The 19927-nt window shown below is 42.7% G+C and overlaps 1 long non-coding RNA gene across 1 annotated transcript; it reads left to right on the top strand.

Annotated features, from left to right (window-relative positions):
* Positions 1 to 1971: 1971 nt before the first annotated feature.
* LOC306919530 lies at positions 1972 to 19897 on the top strand. The gene is made up of 3 exons (XR_013789564.1): positions 1972 to 2247; positions 13760 to 13855; positions 16798 to 19897. It is a non-coding gene; the product is annotated as an uncharacterized lncRNA (long non-coding RNA).
* The last annotated feature ends 30 nt before the right edge of the window (positions 19898 to 19927 follow it).

The following is a 19927-nucleotide window of genomic DNA, read 5'->3' as shown; positions in this document are numbered from 1 at the left end:
ATTTTAGACCTAGGTACATTTTGCTTTGTATAACAGTAATTTTACATGATGTGTCGAAATTTTACTTTGACCTACAAAAACCTATTTTTTGTGTAAAATAATGTTTTCTACTTTCCCCATGTGCTTCCCAACTTCACAGCCAGGTGTAAATGATGGATGCTTACTAGATTTAAGGTCACATGGCAACACAGTTTTCTAGATAAAGGGGGTGGTTCAACTTACCCGCTGGCTCATCTTACCCCGTTCTCCCCTACAGTATTTGAACGGGTAAGGACTAGTTATCATATTTTTTGAGCAGTGCCATTAATCGCGTATCAATTTGTCAATGGTTGGAAGAGGGATTTGATATAGAAGATAGATTTTAGGTCCAAGATTTGGGTCAGAAGGTGGCGGTAATGCACCAAAAACTGGTTGCCATGGTTGCCATCTCCCGTAAAGCAAAGAAGACGCTGCTGCCAGTGCGCATGCGTGAACCACGTTGTTGTGCATGTGTGTTGTTTTTCATGGCGGCGAGGAACAAATCAGCGTGGTGAAAAATGTCTTACAAACGAGGTAGAATGCGTCAAACGGACTCTCTAAGGCTGAGGCGGTCGATAAATGAACACCTGACGTCGGTGGGAGAGGAGATATTGTGTGTTTTGGAAAAACAGCAGAGTGATGCTGGTCAGCTGAAGCTTGTTAGAGTGTTTGTGTTGGAGCGCCTCAGCACTGCTGCAGGATTCATGTTCAGCTTCTTCCAGAGAGAGACGGAGACACTAGAAACTCTGCTGAAGAGACAAGACAAACTTCTGGACGTCCTTTTACAGCCACAAGTCATATTATACAGACCAGGTTTGTTAATCCGACAAATCAACAAATAGGAGAATAAATGTCATACATTTAGAAAAGCACTTTGAGTAGTTGTGCTGATGCTATAGCTCTATAGCCCCTTTCAGGACCCTCGGTTACCTTTTCTGAATTTTGTACGGCGGTAGCCTAGGGTCTAGCCCGTCTCCGGACCCCCCGGGTTGAGCTCCTTTGGACCCCTAACCCGTAGGGTCCGGTATCATCGACTTCAAGCGACATGGGATGCAATCTGACTTACACTTCTCCGACGGATCTCTGCGCTGTGGATGTGACGCTGACATATTCCAAAAGAAGCATATGAACGCTATAGGAGACAACGAACCCTCTGACCCCCCCCCCCCCCGCGAACGGCTCAGAAGCCGTTAAGTATTTTTAATGTTTGTACGACCGTTTTGGCAGCTCTCTTCCTTCCTTCCTTGAGCGCCGGAACTGGCTATCTGCGCGTTCCTGCCTCTGTCGCAGGTAGCCAGCCACGGTGATGGAGGCGGTACAATAGGATGTCAATAAGGAAGTCAAGGAAGGAAGGAAGAGAGCTGCCAAAACGGTCGTACAAACATTAAAAATACTTAACGGCTTCTGAGCCGTTCGCGGGGGGGGGGGTCAGAGGGTTCGTTGTCTCCTATAGCGTTCATATGCTTCTTTTGGAATATGTCAGCGTCACATCCACAGCGCAGAGATCCGTCGGAGAAGTGTAAGTCAGATTGCATCCCATGTCGCTTGAAGTCGATGATAAGGAACCCTACGTAAAGTCATCCAAATGTCAGAAACTTTAACGTAGGGTTCCGAAAGGAGCTACCTAGGGTCCATCATCGGTTATTCCACTTTCCATAGGACGCAGATTTACATACTCAATGTTCACGGAGACCCGCGCCGTCGGGTTAGGGTTAGTGTTTGTGAGATGTTTCAAAGATGCATAACACAGCTATAGGAAACAACTGAAATGTGTGCGAAATAGCGCTAATCGGAGTTGCCGTTAAGTATTTTTAATCTTTTTCCCGAAAGGGGCTACTCTCCTCCTTGTGTCTGTGTGTAAAGAGGTTTCTTCTCTCCTCCTTGTGTCTGTGTGTAAAGAGGTTTCTTCTCTCCTCCTTGTGTCTGTGTGTAAAGAGGTTTCCCCTGAACATGAGGAGAGGAGGTCCAGTCTGGTCAAGGAGGAACCACAACATGAGGAGAGGAGGTCCAGTTTGGTCCAGGAGGAACCACAACCCTCACAACATGAGGAGAGGAGGTCCAGTCTGGTCAAGGAGGAACCACAACCCTCACAACATGAGGAGAGGAGGTCCAGTCTGGTCAAGGAGGAACCACAGCCTACACACATTAAAGAGGAAAACATGGAAGAGGAGGTTGATGTGTCAACATTGACATTACTACATGGGAAGACAAGGTGCCACACTCTCTCAGGTAAAAAATAAAAATCACACCCGTGTGAAGTGAGGGGTGATAATTTAATTAAAGTCTAACTCATGTTGATTAGGTGATGTAATGGTGATGTAAAACTAGGGATGGAGCTCGTTAATTTGTATTGATAATGATCACCTTATCGAGTAGGCTTATCGAGCCGGGTCCTTATCAAGCCCACTATCGATTCTGAACAGAACCTTATTTTTATTGGCCAGTTCAACCCAGTTGTGAGAGTTTGTATGCCATAATTGTGTCTCTCTCTCTCTCTCACACACACACACACACACACACACACACACACACACACACACACACACACACACACACACACACACTTTGTTTCTAAAGTGTAGTTTATTTTACATTCTCAAGATATATATTGTTATTATTAAACATCTGCATTACTTAATTTACAAGAAGTCCATTCATTTACAATTCGAGAATGTAGAATCATTTGTCGTTTGCCTGTTATCTTCTTTTTTAAATAGGCTACTGTATTTATTATTAGATTGAGTGAATCGTTTTGAAACTACAGCTTATAGAACTGAAGTCAAGTTAAACCTCTTATAGAGAATGGCTATATCATTCAGAGATAGTTACATATCAGTCCTCTATCTATGTATGGACCTATCCCATCATGCATAGCGGGGATTGCATTTGCTTTGTGTTCATTCATGGATGTCTTTCACGCCTCCGTGTGAGTAGTGTGACTAGTCTTGTTACAGATGATCTCTGACTGAGACCGGATGTAAGCAACTAGCATAACATAGAGAGTTTTTTTTTTTTTACAAAATATCATTGCTTGACAGTGCCAGCAACATGATCAAGGCATTTTTACATCCTCCCTGACGTTGAAGGAGAAGTGGAGAAAGATGATGATGAAGTGAAAAAAGCCATATGGCCATTGGCCGCGGCGCCTGGGGCCGTGTTTCAATTGTTATAAAGAGAGAGAGAGAGAGAGGACTTTAGTCGCAGAAATAAAGGATTTTATGCAACTCACATTCAACACGTTGGCTTTCCAGGGCCAGGGGTAAGTAAACTAGTAGCAGCTCCTTTTAATTCCTCTGAAGTGACGCAGAACTTTATTTCCAGTCCCCGTTCACAAAGTGCAACAGTCCCGTATATGTTATTAGGCTATCAACTGCCAAGCTTGGCTAGTAGTTTACATCAATCATTGCCTCTCAAGCCCATACGCGTAATCTGCGTCACGGACTGTCCATGAGAATAGACATACAAATCACCAATGCACCGCTCATGGCGTGTCGACAGTTTACAGATCTGTTCTTTTGGATTTGGACACATGCGACGACGGGTAGCCTACAATAAGCATTTTGGAAACGAAATAGCCTGTACAGTGGACTGTAGGCCTAACATTGGTTGTCATCATGTAACTTGCCTGTATCTTACATGTATGCAGTCTGCAGTGAACATTAACGTTTACGTTATATGGAGAGTTTACCGCTGTGACGTTGATTGATTAGGTCAGGATAACATTAGGTTATTATTCACTGCACCCAGCTGGGTTAACGAGACAGCAGTGCAACATGAAACCCTGATGTGTTTTTAAACGCATACATGTTTATGCTCCAGGCAATAATGACGATGTGTTTAATTAGACAATATCAGCAAAACAGAATTTTATTTATTTTTTCCCCCCTGCCATTTTTTGCTGCTGAGCGGGTGTATCTGAGCGGAGCGCGTAGCGCCCAATGCGCAAATGAAGGTGAGCGCTGAGCGAGCGTAGAGCGCCCTTAGGCGTCTTACTGGTACTATCTGATTGACTTTTATACCACTTAAATGGTAGAAAAGATCTGTTTCTCCAGATCGGGTAAGTTGCCGATCACCCCTTTAAAATCTGCCGATTTAATTCGCGTTTTAAAATAATTAAAAGTAAATAGCGGATTTGTCCCGGACCTGGTGACGAGGCCGTCGCGTTATAATGACGAAACCGGAAATCAAGTCATTGAGCCCATTTTTGGTAGCATTTTTGGTCAAAACAAGGTTTATTCCACGGCCCAGAGCAGACTCTGTGTTGCCTTCCATTAGACTCCATTAGACCGGACGGTAAACAAGGAAGAGATCTTGCATCGTCACACACGCTTCCGGTCTGGAAATTTGGCTCTTCAAAATAAGAGCTGAACAGGGAAAAATGCTGGCGTGAATTATATCACAATTTATCAATAAATGCTGGCGGATTAAGAGTAAGTACGAGAATGCAAGCCCGACCACTGAAAAATATCAAGGTGACAATATTGTATTTCTTTTAAAATAATTAACATCCAGCCGACATGGAAGAACAGCACAGCAGCCAGCTATCAGCAGATAACTTCACAGAATCCAGAGCGGTTGAACTTGTGACATGAAATCCACTTTGATTTGTTGGCAAACAATTTGCAATTGAACCGTGAACAGAAGCTGCACTTTGACCGTGGCTCTGTCGGTGGTCAACATGTGACGATAACCTCAAGTTGAACATAAAATGTTTGCAATTGATGTCTTTTCTGCTTTAAAGTGATAGTTCGGATTTTTGGACTTACTATAGTCTATGAAATACTTGCCATTAGTATAGTGGTTGCAAAGGTATTAATTGACTGACCGAGTCCCGTGGTGGGAGTTCTGTTCTGTTTTTTGGGAATATTAAGTAGTTCTGTGGGCCAAAACTAGCGTAATTTGTATTGTTAACCTATTTCTACCATATAAAGCAACTTTCTTTCAACTTTGACCCCTCTGTCACCTGGTACTATTTTTTGTGGTAAGTATCACTACACCGCATAGAGTGCAGCAGCTTCGCGGGAATCGCGGCAGCATGAGCATTCAGCAGCCCTGGTCAGCCTTTTCTTTTTTTTTCCCCAGATATTTTTTGCGGCTTTCGCTTTCGAGGTATAGGCAGTAGGCTGAGAGAGAGATGGGGGGTAAAGGCTGTAAAGGCTGTCGGGATCAGGAGTCGAACCCGCGGCACACTGCCAGAATGGATTACCAGCCAAGGTGCCCTATGCCAGCCGCCCGGGCCCAGTCAGCTGTTTCTAGCGTAGCTACGACTCAGAGGTTTCAACGCAATTGAAAACATTTACTTTTAGACTCGTTCCGGCTACTTTATACGTTTTGTTTCATAGAGGAACATAATAGTTGTTTCAATTCTTTCAAACTAGATCTAAACATTAGTCAACATGTCAGACAGTTCAGAGTCAGACTATAAAAGTGATCAAGACTGATTTCAGTCTTCTTGATTCCATAGAAGCCATCATCATGTGTTCTTTGGAGGCATGTTGCACAGCGAAAACATGCTCTTTGCTCTCAATGCGTTGCCATTGAGAGCTTGTAGATCGGGGACTGCCCATTAGTCCGACCTACCGTGTGTGTGTGTGTGTGTGTGTGTGTGTGTGTGTGTGTGTGTGTGTGTGTGTGTGTGTGTGTGTGTGTGTGTGTGTGTGTGTGTGTGTGTGTGTGTGTGTGTGTGTGTGTGTGTGTGTGTGTGTGTGTGTGTGTGTGTGTGTGTGTGTGTGTGTGTGTGTGTGTGTGTGTGTGTGTGACACCGACAAATTTCTTCAACGGCCGCGTCATCTCATCTGTGGTAGCCTAGAAGGTGGTGCATTGGCTATATACAAACTCTGGGAACAGCATGCTCTTTAATTAAGAACCCCAGATGCGCAGCGTGTCCGTGCATTATTAGTTGATGTTTTTTCCAGAGAGAGATATCAGAAGCAAGAGCGGTACAGAGCGTATTTTGTCACAAGCAGAAATAAAGCAGCCCAATTGACAGTGAAACCAAACGTAACAATAAAATAATATCAACCATATTCACATAGCCTTTAGCCTATAGGCTGTATAATAGGCTATTATTTATTATGAGAATATTGCTATCCATCGCATTCGCTATGCGCAGTATAGGCTATACGCATGGCCATGGCTCCGTTCAGTTTATTTAATCCATTGCTTATGAAAAAAAAAATGGATTAGGCCTACAACAATATTAACATTCTCTTTAATCAGTAACATGTGGGCTATAACTATATCAAATATTGTTTTATTCAGAGGCAATAAATTGCTAGACTGTATGAAGTCTCTCAGCCAGCTTTGGATATGACTATAGGCCCATCACGCTGATCTACAAGCTGACTACAAGCAATAAAACGTATTATTTTTCTATAAACTGTCTGTCCATAGCCTATCTAATAATAGCCCAAGATACCCATTATGATTATAAAATGGGTCACCACGTCATACATGTGTGTATAAAACCAACGCGAATGATTAAACTGCGTCAAGGCTAAGGTGTGTGTGTGTGTGTGTGTGTGTGTGTGTGTGTGTGTGTGTGTGATAGGAAGATAGGCTTTTGTTAAATTTTTGCAGTGATGTTACATAAATAACTGGTCTCACAGAGAAGCTAGTTCAGATATGACGCCATAGTGCATTAATTGTATATCATATTTGTCAGTTAAGATTATGACATGATTCTTTTTCTGTATTCACACTTTGGATTCTTAATAAATAGACGTAACGGTTTGTGTTCAAATGAAGAGGATGAGTGTTTGTGCTGTCTTGTGATGCGTACACATACACGTGCTCAGGTGCCAGAATGATTATAAATGATCTGCAGCTTTTCTTATTAGAGATGTCCCGATCAAGTTTTTTCGCTCCCGATCCGATTCCGATCATTTGATCTTGAGACATGCCGATACCGATATCCGATCTTTATATTTTAGAAAACACTTATGCCATGTGATATTAGTGCGGAGGCTTAGTGAAAGGATAGTGCAATTGCGGATAAAAGCGTAATTTTTTGCATGATGGTTCGTTAGGGTCAGTTATTGAATTTTAGCCTAGGAGCCCTTGTCAAATATCTATTTTAAATATCAAATTGCAAGACATTATTATCAATGTAATATGTGAAATATGTGAAAATCCGCCTAGTATTTTTCAGACTATATACATCATAAAATGATAAGATTATGTCCAAATGTAATAAAGTTGACTTATTTTGACATTATTAAAGTCACAGAACATGAAATATCATCAATAACACCTTTATTGCAATGAAGAATACATACAAATGAACTATAACTCGACCGGCCATCGGACGGTCTCGCGCCACACCATCCAGGTGGCCAGTTGTCCGCGTGGCCACTTGTGCAGGGTGCCCACTTGTTCAGTCAGACTACATTTTGGGTGCGGTACTGAACCATACTGTAGCGTACTGTACTGTACTGTACTGTACTGTATGTTACTGTACCATACTGTATGTTACTGTACCATACTGTACGTTACCGTACCATACTGTACTGTACCATACCGTGCTGCTGTGTGTGTGTGTGTGTGTGTGTGTGTGTGTGTGTGTGTGTGTGTGTGTGTGTGTGTGTGTGTGTGTGTGTGTGTGTGTGTGTGTGTGTGTGTGTGTGTGTGTGTGTGTGTGTGTGTGAAGTGAAAAGGGGAGGGGTCGGCAAATGTGGAAATTGTGATATAATTTGCGTCACAGCAAAATGTTGCACAATAACAGTATGGCACACAAAAGCAATATTTGTACAATACATATGACAGGTGAGCGGAGGCAATGTAGTGCAGATGGATTCCTGTGGCATGTAGAATTTGTTTGTGCTTCTTCTGTCGTATATGTCCTTAGACCTTCAGCTCCATTGCAGCAAGCCAGTCCAGTGTGTCATTGTCTAGGTCAATTAAGCCTTGATCACTATTTGGTGGCCGGTATGTGGGGCAGCTGGTCAGCACGTGTTCCACAGTCTGTAATGGATCCCCACATTCTCAGTGGGCACTGTCTGTGAGACCCCACTTCTGCATGGATGCACCAAAGCGTCCCACACCCGTCCTCAGGCGGTTGAGGGTTTTCCACTCCCTGCGGGGGAGGCGCTGGCCAGGAACATCTGTGAGATCCTCGATGTAGTAGTGAAGCCTGGAAGGATCTGCTGCCTTCCACTGGTCCCTCCATCTTGCCTTCACCCAGGAAGCCTTGGAGGTGTCGGCTGGTGTTGTGCCGAGCAGTTCCTGGGCCTGTGTGGCAAAGGGCCGCTGGGACTTGAGATGCGTACGCTGTGGTGTCTCCGTGACGACCTTGTGGAGGAGGTGAGATTTGCTCAACTGTGCCTTCCGAGTGAGGGCCAGTGTGGCTGCTTCTCGCCTGACCTCTGCTGGGGCGATTCCAGGCTGAGGCACAGTATTCAGCGGCAGGGAAAACTAGGGCCTCGGTGGAGATGCGCAGTGTCTTTGTGGTGACTCCCCACGTGGTGCCAGCTAGATGCTGTATCAGTGCGGCACGGGCTTTCCCTTAACACTGTCCAGGTGTTGTTTAAAGGACAGTGTTCTGTCGAGCTTCACTCCATGTATGTCGGTGAGGACTGGGACTGTAGCCGGGCACCGTCGACCATGATGTTGATTTGGCGAGTTGCTTCCCTTTTGTAGAGGTGGAACATTGTTGCTACAGTCTTCTCAACACTGAGCTTGAGGCGGCAGTCCTTCAGGTATGAAGAAAGGGTGTTCATGTCCTCCGAGAGGCCTTCCCCTATACTGCTTCCCAGGATGGCTTGCTGAGCAGAATTGTCAAGTTTCGTAGGAGAAGCCGGACGGATAAATATATTGGTTTGCTCCCCCTTTCCATTATAGTACAAGGATATGCATCATAGTGTGAAACATGTTATAGCGCTGTGCTTTCTGCCTAGCTGTCACAATTGCATTTGCAAAGTGGGGAACAGTCCAAATTTGTATTACTGCATTTTCAGGTACTACACTACAGTCACCTTTACAGGTGCATCTGATCAGCTCTCTGCAAGCTCTGGAAACCTCTGGAATGGTCAGCCAAACTGGCACCCATGATTCTTCTTCCTTAACTCTTTGAGCGTTTCAAGGATTTCTATATAGTAGGTAGACTTCTCTATGGCCAGAATGGCGTTTTTGAATGATTTATTGAAAATTCTCTGTTGTGAATGTGTGACAACGAAAGACCTTCAGAGAAAGCTTGACTTGTCTGCTTCCAGGAAAAAAATGAACTGAGTTGATAAAATGTTTAGTTCTTGTGTTGGAAGCCATTTAAAAGAGCCTGCATTTACACTGTTTCTGTTTCTAGGACAACCAAAAAAAGTTATGCCCGGTTGAAGTTTTATTTTCTAAATAACTTTTTTTCTGCTGGGCATACATAGCCATGCAATATCTCATTTTAAAGGGTGAGTTGTCTAGTTCAATTAAAATAAAATAAAAAGTTTCTCACATGTACCACTGTAGATATTTTGCCATCTATAAATAGCATGGTCAGTCATGATCAATCTGACCTATCCAGCTAAAAGTCCCCATAGCTCTGAAATTGGAACATCATATAAACTCAATTCTTTTTTGGGGTAAAATTAGACATTCTAACGCACATTTTGATATATACCATGTTTACATAGTCTTACCAGTACCTTGTCTATTCATGCATGTATCTCAAAAACCTGTTATGAAGAAACACAGTTTTGATAAAAAACACATCCAAGGACATTGTTTTGATATGACTTGGTGCCCATGATATGTATCAAAATATAGACTTGAATGTATACTGTATTATAAAAAAGAAATTGAGTTATTACCATCTACCGTTACAGAGTAAATCACAGTTGAAACTTGCTTAGTCATATACAATAAACCTCACAATAGTGAACAAAATAGTCATGACAGGTCTAACTCATTGTAAAAGCGTCTTTTATTTTTTACGACTACTAACATAATAAAATGATAAATATTACAGAAAATAAATAGGCCTACATAAAAAACAGTTACTCCTCCCCTAGCTCTGATCCATAGCTCTAAATGCGCATTTAGAGCTATGGATCAGAGCTACTCCTCCCAAATGTCCCCAAACCCAGTCCTTGACGGTGTGTGTGTGTGTGAGTTAACCTGACTCCGCCATATGGGGCAGCAGAGTGTACACTGTGTTCCCCCCTCCTGCTCCCATCTGGGAACTCTCAGGCAGACTTGATGCCCGGCCACAAAACGGCCTGGCCAATCAGCAGCAGCTTCTAGCAACTTCTAGCAGCAGCTTCTAGCTTCTACTAGCTGCTGCTGATTGGCCAGGCCGTTTTGTGAGCAACTTCGCTTCTAGCTGCTGCTGATTGGCCAGGCCGTTTTGTGGCCGGGCATCAAGTCTGCCTGAGAGTTCCCAGATGGGAGCAGGAGGGGGGAACCCAGTGTACTCTCTGCTGCCCCATCTGGCGGAGTCAGGTTATGTGTGAGTAGGCTAAATAAAAAAAACACCCAAAAACTGCCCCCCCCTGAAATGAATGAATGAATGAATCCGGTTCAGTGTCGGAGAACGCCATCGCAGTCTTGACTCTTCATCCTCCTCCTCCTCCTCCTCATCTGATGCCAGTTCTAAATATATAAAAAGAAATAAACATTTTAGCTGTAGTCAGTGCACGCTACTATTACATGGCGTTTTACCCGGCTGCTGGCGATCAATGATTTTATTGTGCAGTGTCTTTGTGGGCCGAGTCGTGGCATGACAAATACAAATAGATGCTTGTATAAGTAGTATCACGATAAAATAATATGGCAACGTTAGAATGAAACACCAATGAGTGATCGGTGGTAATGTAGCTAGCTGCCCAGGGTATATCCAGCACCATTGCGTCGCAATCATCCAGCAACATTGGTACTGGCTATTGCCCGGGCTTGTGGCCCGGCCAATAGCCAGTACCATTTGTGCAGTGTTTGTTAGCAACTACTACTAGCCAACAGCCAGTGGAATGTGGTGACGTGATGGTGCTGGATATACGCTGGGCAGCTACATTACACGCGATCACTCATTGGTGGTGTCATTCTAACGTCGCCATATTATTTTATCGTGATACTAATTATACAAACATCTATTTGTATGCCACGATGCCACGATTCGGCCCACAAAGACACAGTACAATACATTCATTTGATCAGATGTTTTTGTTAGCTACGTCGATCACCTATAGTACCGACCCTTGTTATATATTCTCCGACTATGCATGTCACGATGACTAAACCAGTTAGATCTATCCATATATGGTTCTACCACATCTATCTGATATCAGCACTAGGTCGGCTCGGGCCAAATATAGGGATCGTCTTACTAGACATGTCATATTAGGGCATTTTCGAATACAATAAAATTACCTTTTAGCGAAGGCATCAGCCTTGGTGGTAACTCCGGTGGGGAGAAGAAAAAACATTGCACACGTGTAATCCGCGAGGGTGGATGTTGCAGCCCGGCCAACGGTCTGGGACTGGAGAATGCCACTGGACACGGATGGATCATTTTTCAGATTGTTTTTTTTGCGGCGACTGCAAACCTGGCTGAAAAACTCTTCCTCCAGTGCCCACCTCGGAGGAGTCAACCAACCCCCCTGTTCACTGGGGGCTGGGCGTCAGTTTCCAATAGGAAAGCATACACGTGTGTCACGTGACACGGGAATTCTGGGAAATGTAGTTGATATTTATGCTCAATACTATATACAGAGGTGCGGACCGAATTAATATATTGGTATTAATAAAAAAAGAGAACTACGGAAAATCACGTACAGGGCAGAAAAGACTAATGCAAAACTCCACGTGTTTTCCAGTAGTAATCTGTCTAAGGGTTAACTCTGTGGAGAAGGAATCACTTGGTGGCTTCGTGTGCTGGTGGCCCAGATGCCCGCTTGGTAGACTGCAATAGCCTAGGGGAACCCAAATCTCGAGCCCTGCCTATGTTTCACGCATATTCCGGTTGTGACACAACATATGCCTTAATAGCCGGGGAGCCAGTCACCCAAAATTTGAGAGGACCTGTGATGTCATAACATACTTTTTATTTGTGTTTTTTTTTCTATTCATTTGGTCAGAGCAGACCTCTCATTCTGTGTTCCTTAATGACCAAGTTAATAGAAAAAACACAAATAAAAAGTATGTCATGACATCACAGGTTCATCTCTATTCCCGCTCCCCGGCTATTAATGGAAAGGGTAAGAAGTCAGCTTGGCGGACCTGGCAAGCCTATGATGCTGCCTGCGACAGAAACATTCGTCAATCTGACAAAGCATCCCTTCCAGCAACTAGATGTTGACTGCCAGCACTTCCGGGAGCTTGAAAGACTGACAGTAATTTTGTACGACAAATCCAGTCCTTTGAGCTCCATCAACGAAAAAAGAAAATAACTCTTCTGTGAACAAAATCGAACGATAGAGAAATTACCTCCCACCCAGGGTGCACTCACATGTGAAACGGGCAGTCTACCAAGCAGGCATCTGGGCCACCAGCACACAAAGCCATCAAATGATTCCTTCTCCACAAAACTATGGGCCAAGGAAGAAGGGTCATGGGTGCTAGTTTACTGACCATTCCAAAGGTTTCCAGAGCTTGCAGAGAGCTGATCAGATGCACCTGTAAAAGGTGATGTATACCTATAATTTGGACTGTCCCCCACTTTGCAAATGCAATTGTGACAGCTAGGCAGAATGCGCACAGCTCTATAACATGTTTCGCACTATGATGCATATTCATTTGTATTCTTCATTGCAATAAAGGTGTTATTGATGATATTTCATGTTCTGTGACTTTAATAATGTCAAAAAAAGTCAACTTTATCACATTTGGAAGTAATCTGATCATTTTATGATGTATATAGTCTGCAAAAATACTAGGCGGATTTTCACATATTTCACATATTTCATTGATATTGATAGTCTTGCAATTTGATATTTAAAATAGATATTTGACAAGGGCTCCTAGGCTAAAATCATTTAGCATGACATAAAGAAGCCTCATACAAAATTTGGCGCTTTTATCCGCAAGTGCACTATTCTCCTAAAAAAGTGCACTAAGCCTCTGGACTATATGTCACTCTAGTCTAGTTAGTTGCCTTTCAATTGTGCAAAGGCAAAAATATGTGACTACTTTTATTAGAACTATAGAAGGACATTGTGGACTTTTTATTTTTTTCATGTCGTATGAAAGCAGGGAATCATAGCAAAAATAATTATGTATTGGTTAATTAGATTGAGTGAATCTTGCAGTTGCAACTACAGCTTATGGAACAGAAGTAAAAGTTAAACTCTTGTAGAGAAAACACCATTTGCATGGCTTTGGCTATCATTTGACTATCTATCGAGATAGATAGTAGGCCTACTACAGGACATTATCATATCATGCATAGTGGGGCTTGCGTTACTTTGTTTTCATCATGGGACTATTTCACGCCTGTGTGAATGTCTTTGTTGCATAATCTTTGAGACCAAGTGTTTGCCACTGCTGGAACTAGTGCCCCAGGAGGACAAACATCAAGCATAAACACGACAGTTTTCACAAAATATCATTGTTTATACATCTTTCTCTCAGATTTACATTAGACACAAGCCTATTTAGACACACTTTTTTATTGAAATAAAAAAAGAAAATCTCCGATTTATTTCTCCCGATCATTTGAAAATGACAATTTCCGATCACCCGATCCGATCAGGACATCCCTAATTCTTATCACACCATATCACCAGATGATATTTGTTTAAGTCCTTCAATTCCTTCATTCCAGACCAGTGTGTGGAGTCCAGCCTGCAGGTGATCATGAGTTCTCCACAACCAGCCTGCACTGTACAGAAACGGGAACATGACGACCACCTGGAAACCAGTAAGTTTTATTTTATTCTGCTATGTTGTAGGTGTAGGACTAGATCCTTGCCTGGTTTGGCACTTGAAATATTATGTCTATAACAAAGGTGTTTGTGTTTATTATAACTATTGGAATGGTGCGTTTAGAAAAGAGTATTTTACTCTTTACAGTTACTGTACTGATTTCTATTGACTGTATTGTACGACAGACAGCCGGAAGTAGTATTCAGATCAGTGCAGTAAAATAAACGTAAATGTGTTGCACCGCATTGAAGAACCTCCTTCATTACTTAAAGGAGAGTTTCGCACAAGCTGTTTTCTTACCGTATATGAAGACACGTATCCATTCGTCATTAAAAACAAACATGGTTCCATACCAAATTAGCGGATTTACCGTCCAGGTGGATCAACCGCTAGAACTTTTATTCAATCGTGCTTTTAGTTTTTGTTTACATCTGTTGTAGATGATATGACAGGTTAGTCCATTCATTGTTGTTGCTGCACTCTTCCTCAGTGGTGTCATGCTCGTAGAACGCAGTACCACGCCATGGTGCCAGTAATCTTTTGACGTTCACGCACAGGGACGGAACGGTGCACGTGCGTGCATGCTAGAATGCGTCCCCCTATTCAAGAGAAGTCACCACAAAGACGCACCAAGTACCCAGTGGTCTAGGTTTACTGGCGTGGCTGGCGCCCACCTCCCCCTAACTTTTTAGTTTCGCTAGTGTGCAGTAAAGATGTTTGTCTGACCATTTTAAGTCTACTTTTGTGTTTTGTTTGTGTTTCTAAAACTCATACACTATTTAACAATAGGTTTAGGCTATGCAGCTGTTTTGTGTGCATGCCACGATGTGCACATGCACCTGCGTGCAACGTTCCGTGGTACCAGCATAGAGTATAAAGAAGGATAGAGACTGATCTGGCGCGAAGCTCCGCCCCCTCCGCTATTCATGTCAGTGGAAGTTGCTCAGTGGCGTTTTGAAGCACCCGGAAGGACCGTCTCAAAACGTCTACTTCCGCATTGGACCACCAAATTGTGGTGGTCCAATGCGGAAGTGCAACCGAGCGCTCAATGTTAAAGCCCAGCTGCACAGGGTTTCCCGGTCATGAATCCACGGGTCTGCCTGTAGTCCCTCCTCTTACCACTAGGGCCCATATCATATTTTTTGCTCTGTGTGCGTGCGTACAGAATTCAAACTGTAGCATTGATTATTGTCACGGACAGAAGTCAATCCTTGGTTTCTGTTGTGTTTGAACAATAATAGCAATTCAAAACAGAACCTCCAGTCGCTGTCATAAGAACGGGAGGTGCGCTCATGAACACGGCAGCAGAGCCTATTTGTGCACGGCTGCACGTGCACCTGCAGCCCATCAAGTATAATTTATGCTTCGTCCCGCGATGGTGTCGCGCACGCAGACCTCTACGCTCACAAGTCACAACAGTCGCATCTGCGATGCGATATGAGCTTGTATATCAGCTGTTCTCTGTGCGCAACACTGTTGGGAATTGATTACATGAAACAGTCACCCGTGCGCCCAGTCCCAATGTTTGTAAACAAATAATTGGTCTATTAGTTTGCATTGCATTCGAAGTTCAGAACGCGCCCTTAATTAAAAACCAACTGCAGCTGTGTATGTGGCTCTCAGCGAGCGGTGTCCCACTATTGACTGGCTGAATTTGAAGTTTGAACTGCGCTGCGTCAGAGAAGTAACAGATAGAAGCGCGCAAACTTTATCCCCAAACGATATCCCCCTCACCTCCATGCTGGAAATAAAACGTCTGGCTTTCCGAGGCTACATCCGTGCTGACGCAATGACTCCTGTTTCTGGTTTAGCTTTACGCGCGGGGCACATCATATGAACCTCTCCGTCTCCGGTCAGTGCGGGTTGTTGTTTATTTGCATGGCTCAGAAAATAAGTAACAAACTAACATGAGAACGTAACGTTATCGAGTTGGAGGGGAAGGAGGAGGAGAAGGTTCACGTGGAAGGTAATGCAGATTGTATTCTGATGATGCCAATGATGCCCCCTCTCCTGTTGTGTTCTCTTTTCTGGTCTGTGTACCAGTGTGACAGGCTCCGTATTGCGCGCACCTCCATCCGCCCCTGTTGAGCGTGCGCACCTCCACCCCCCCCCCCGTCCCCCCCCCCGTCATACAAAACGATAAATCGACTCAACTTCGACTTTACTGTCTGACAAGTCGACTTGGAAAAATCTCAAGTCGTTAATGCCCTAGTGTACAGTACAGAGTACAGTCCAATTCAGAGTAGTACAGCACAGAGTACAGTATAATACAGATCGTGGATGAATGAGAATGACTTTAAAGTTGATCGAGTTGATTTTGTTTCTCCTAGCCCTGAAACATGACTGTTATGACTACATTTAAGTCTACATAAACATTCCGATTCCAAATATAAAGTGCTCACCCCGGGGCCACGGATGTTAGAATTTTGCTCGGGTGGTTATTAGCACCCTTTTTGCGTTATGCGTTCAATAAAAATATTTATTTTATCCCACCGCCGGCCAGTTTCTCAGTCTTTCACCATGCTTTCAACTACGCACCCCTATCGGTTGGGAGGTGTATTGCACTCTGATACATAACTTGAGAAAATGGCCACAGATCGGATTAAAATGCTTTTTATTGAAGATTACGGGATACACGGGTGCTAATACCCATCTGTGCAAAATTCTAACATCCCGGAGGTGAGCACTTTAGATTTTAAATCTGAACGTTCATGTACACGTTAGCTTTGTAAATGTAGCAAGGCGCTCAAAACAGTGGGAAGGTGTGCCATCATGCTCGTTAAGAACGAGCATCACCATGGCTAACATTTCCTCCAACTACCACGGGAAATGTGTCTGAAGTGTTTACTTCCTTGTAGTACAACAGCGGAAACACTGCATGGAAAATGTTAAGTTCAACATTTAATGGATTTCTTTCATTTTATCTTTTGCCTAAAGAAGAGCTTTCCCCTGAACATCAGGAGAGGAGGTCCAGTCTGGTCCAGGAGGAACCAGAGTCTTTACAGATTAAACAGAAGCTACTTCAAAGATCAGTGGAGGATGACGGGTCAACATTGACATTACTTGCAGTGCAAAGTGATGATGATGACGAAGGCAGAGAGACAGAGCCTCTAGCCAGCACTTCAACCCAACACATGAATACACAAGCTGATGTAGAGGACTGTGGAACATCACAACCAACTGGTGATAACCAGCTCCTCTCTTTACACTCTTCTGAATCGGACAATGCATCTGACAGTGATGAGTGGGAGCCAACTAGTGATAACCAGCTCCTGTCTTTAAACTCTTCTGAATCAGACAATAAATCTGACACTGAAGACAGTGATGAGACCAGGGAAGGTCCATCAGATTTAAACACACCGACATCACACAAGACACACAATGTGAAAGGTCAAGCCTGGTCGTTGAGCAACAAGCTGTCCCAGGATCTGAAAACAACAAAAAAAACTGATTCCATTAGGAGTCACACAGGGAAGAAAAGGTTTAGTTGTACAGAGTGTGGCATAATGTGTAATTCGAATTCACATCTTAACCAGCACATGAGGACTCATACAGGGGAAAAGCCATTTACTTGTAAAGTTTGTAGCAAAAGCTTTGCTGCAGGGAGTACTCTTAAGAGACACATGCGGATGCATACAGGGGAAAAGCCTTTTGCTTGTAATGTTTGTAGCAAAGGCTTTGGTCTTAAGCATTGTCTAACTTACCACATGACCACTCATACAGGAGAAAAGCCCTTTACATGTGAGGTTTGTGGGAAAAGTATGTCTCAAATTGGTAGTCTAAAAATTCACATGAGAAGTCATACAGGGGAAAAGCCCTTTACTTGTAATGTTTGTAGCAAAGTCTTTGGTTTTAAAGCTTCTCTAATGGAGCACATGAGGACTCATACAGGGGAAAAGCCCTTTACTTGTAAAGTTTGTAGCAAAGGCTTTAGTACTAAGCGTGGTCTAACTTACCACATGCCCACTCATATAGGGGACATGGAAAAACCATTTACTTGTAAAGTTTGTAGCAGAGGCTTTGATCGTAAATATTTACTAAAATTGCACATGAGGACTCATACAGGAGAAAAGCCCTTTACCTGTAAGGTTTGTAGCAAAGGCTATGCTAGTAAGACTGGTCTAAATTACCACATGACCACTCATATCGGGGAAATGGAAAAAACATTTACTTGTAAAGTTTGTAGCAAAGGCTTTAGTCATGAAAGTTATCTAAAAGTGCACATGAGGACTCATACAGGAGAAAAGCCCTTTACATGTGATGTTTGTAGCAAAGGCTTTCGTTTTAAAGCTCGTCTATTACAGCACATGAGGACTCATACAGGAGAAAAGCCCTTTACCTGTAAGGTTTGTAGCAAAGGCTATGCTAGTAAGACTGGTCTAAATTACCACATGACCACTCATATGGGGGAAATGGAAAAAACATTTACTTGTAAAGTTTGTAGCAAAGGCTTTGGTCATGAAAGTTATCTAAAAGTGCACATGAGGACTCATACAGGAGAAAAGCCCTTTACATGTGATGTTTGTAGCAAAGGCTTTCGTTTAAAAGCTCGTCTATTACAGCACATGAGGACTCATACAGGAGAAAAGCCCTTTACCTGTAAGGTTTGTAGCAAAGGCTTTGGTCGTAAGCATGTTCTAGCTTACCACATGACCACTCATATGGGGGAAATGGAAAAAACATTTACTTGTAAAGTTTGTAGCAAAGGCTTTGGTCATGAAAGTTATCTAAAAGTGCACATGAGGACTCATACAGGAGAAAAGCCCTTTACATGTGATGTTTGTGGGAAAGCTATGTCTACACTTAGTAGTCTAAACGTTCACATGAGGAGTCATACAGGGGAAACCCCCTTTGCTTGTAAAGTTTTGCAGAAAAAGCTATAGTTATAGGAATAATCTAATTTAGAGGACTCATGCAGGGGCAAAGCCATTTACTTGTGAAGTTTGTAACAAAAGCTTTGCTGCAGTGGGTACTCTTAAAACACACATGAGGATGCATACAGGGGAAGAACCACTTTAGTTAGAGCTTTTTGCAAATGTATTGGTCAATTTCACCTCTGATACGAGGATTTATTTTCCTCTTCCTTTTAAGTAATCCACACATTTATTATTTTCCTTATTCTGGTCACTTCATGTAGGCTGTGTTTTGATTTTCTTTTTTGCAGTGTTATATTGTGTTTGGTTGCAGTAAATCAGTCTTTCTGTACCTCAGTCTATACCACCTTACCCTTGACTTTTATATATTATAACTTTCTATTCTTGGCTTGACACTACTCAGCCTGACTTCATAGACGTGGTGGGTGTGTCAGTGTAATTATCGTCATTGCAAACAGTGGCTTGTTAAACTTGCCCCTATCTGTATATAACACGCCTACGTTGTTGTACTCATGCCTGACGAAGACCCATAAGGGGTCAAAACGTCATCTTTAAATAAATACATTTCCTGTGGGAGCTACGAAACAGTGTGCGGACTACTTCTCCTTCTACACATTTTTGACAAATCATAGATATAAGCATATAGTCACACAATCACACAATATGACAATTACCACATGTTAAACTTTGTCAATTTACAATTGTAATTTACCAATTAGACATTTAGCAGACAATCTTACCCAGAGCTAATTAAAATAAGCAAGGTAAATAATCATCAGGCCCAATCCCAATTGCCTCCCTCAAGCCCTGAGTCCTGAACCCTCATTGACTTTAGTGACGTCAGCTGTACAAATTGTTGTGAAAGGAACTGCACTTTCAAGATGAGTCTGCCATTCATGACACTTTGCATCACTTTATAAGAACTGTCCTTATTCACAGCCAGTGCCTACATGCTTGGCCTATTTATACATGTCTATCATGTCTATTTTAGTATTAGTTTAATAAATACACTGTGATAGGGGTTGTAATAATATTCATATATAATACATTTATATTCATTATAAATTGCATTTCCATATTCTTTTACTTTGCTCGTTTACTTTGCTCATTACTCATGTTTTCCCTTATTATTATTGTTATTAAATATATATCCTATCCTTCCATTCCGTCTCCCTTTGAGAACAGTGTTTGTT

The sequence above is a fragment of the Electrona antarctica genome (genome assembly GCF_951216825.1).
Source record: "Electrona antarctica genome assembly, contig: scaffold_26, whole genome shotgun sequence".
NCBI lineage: Eukaryota > Metazoa > Chordata > Actinopteri > Myctophiformes > Myctophidae > Electrona > Electrona antarctica.
This window is presented reverse-complemented; position numbering and strand designations above follow the sequence as displayed.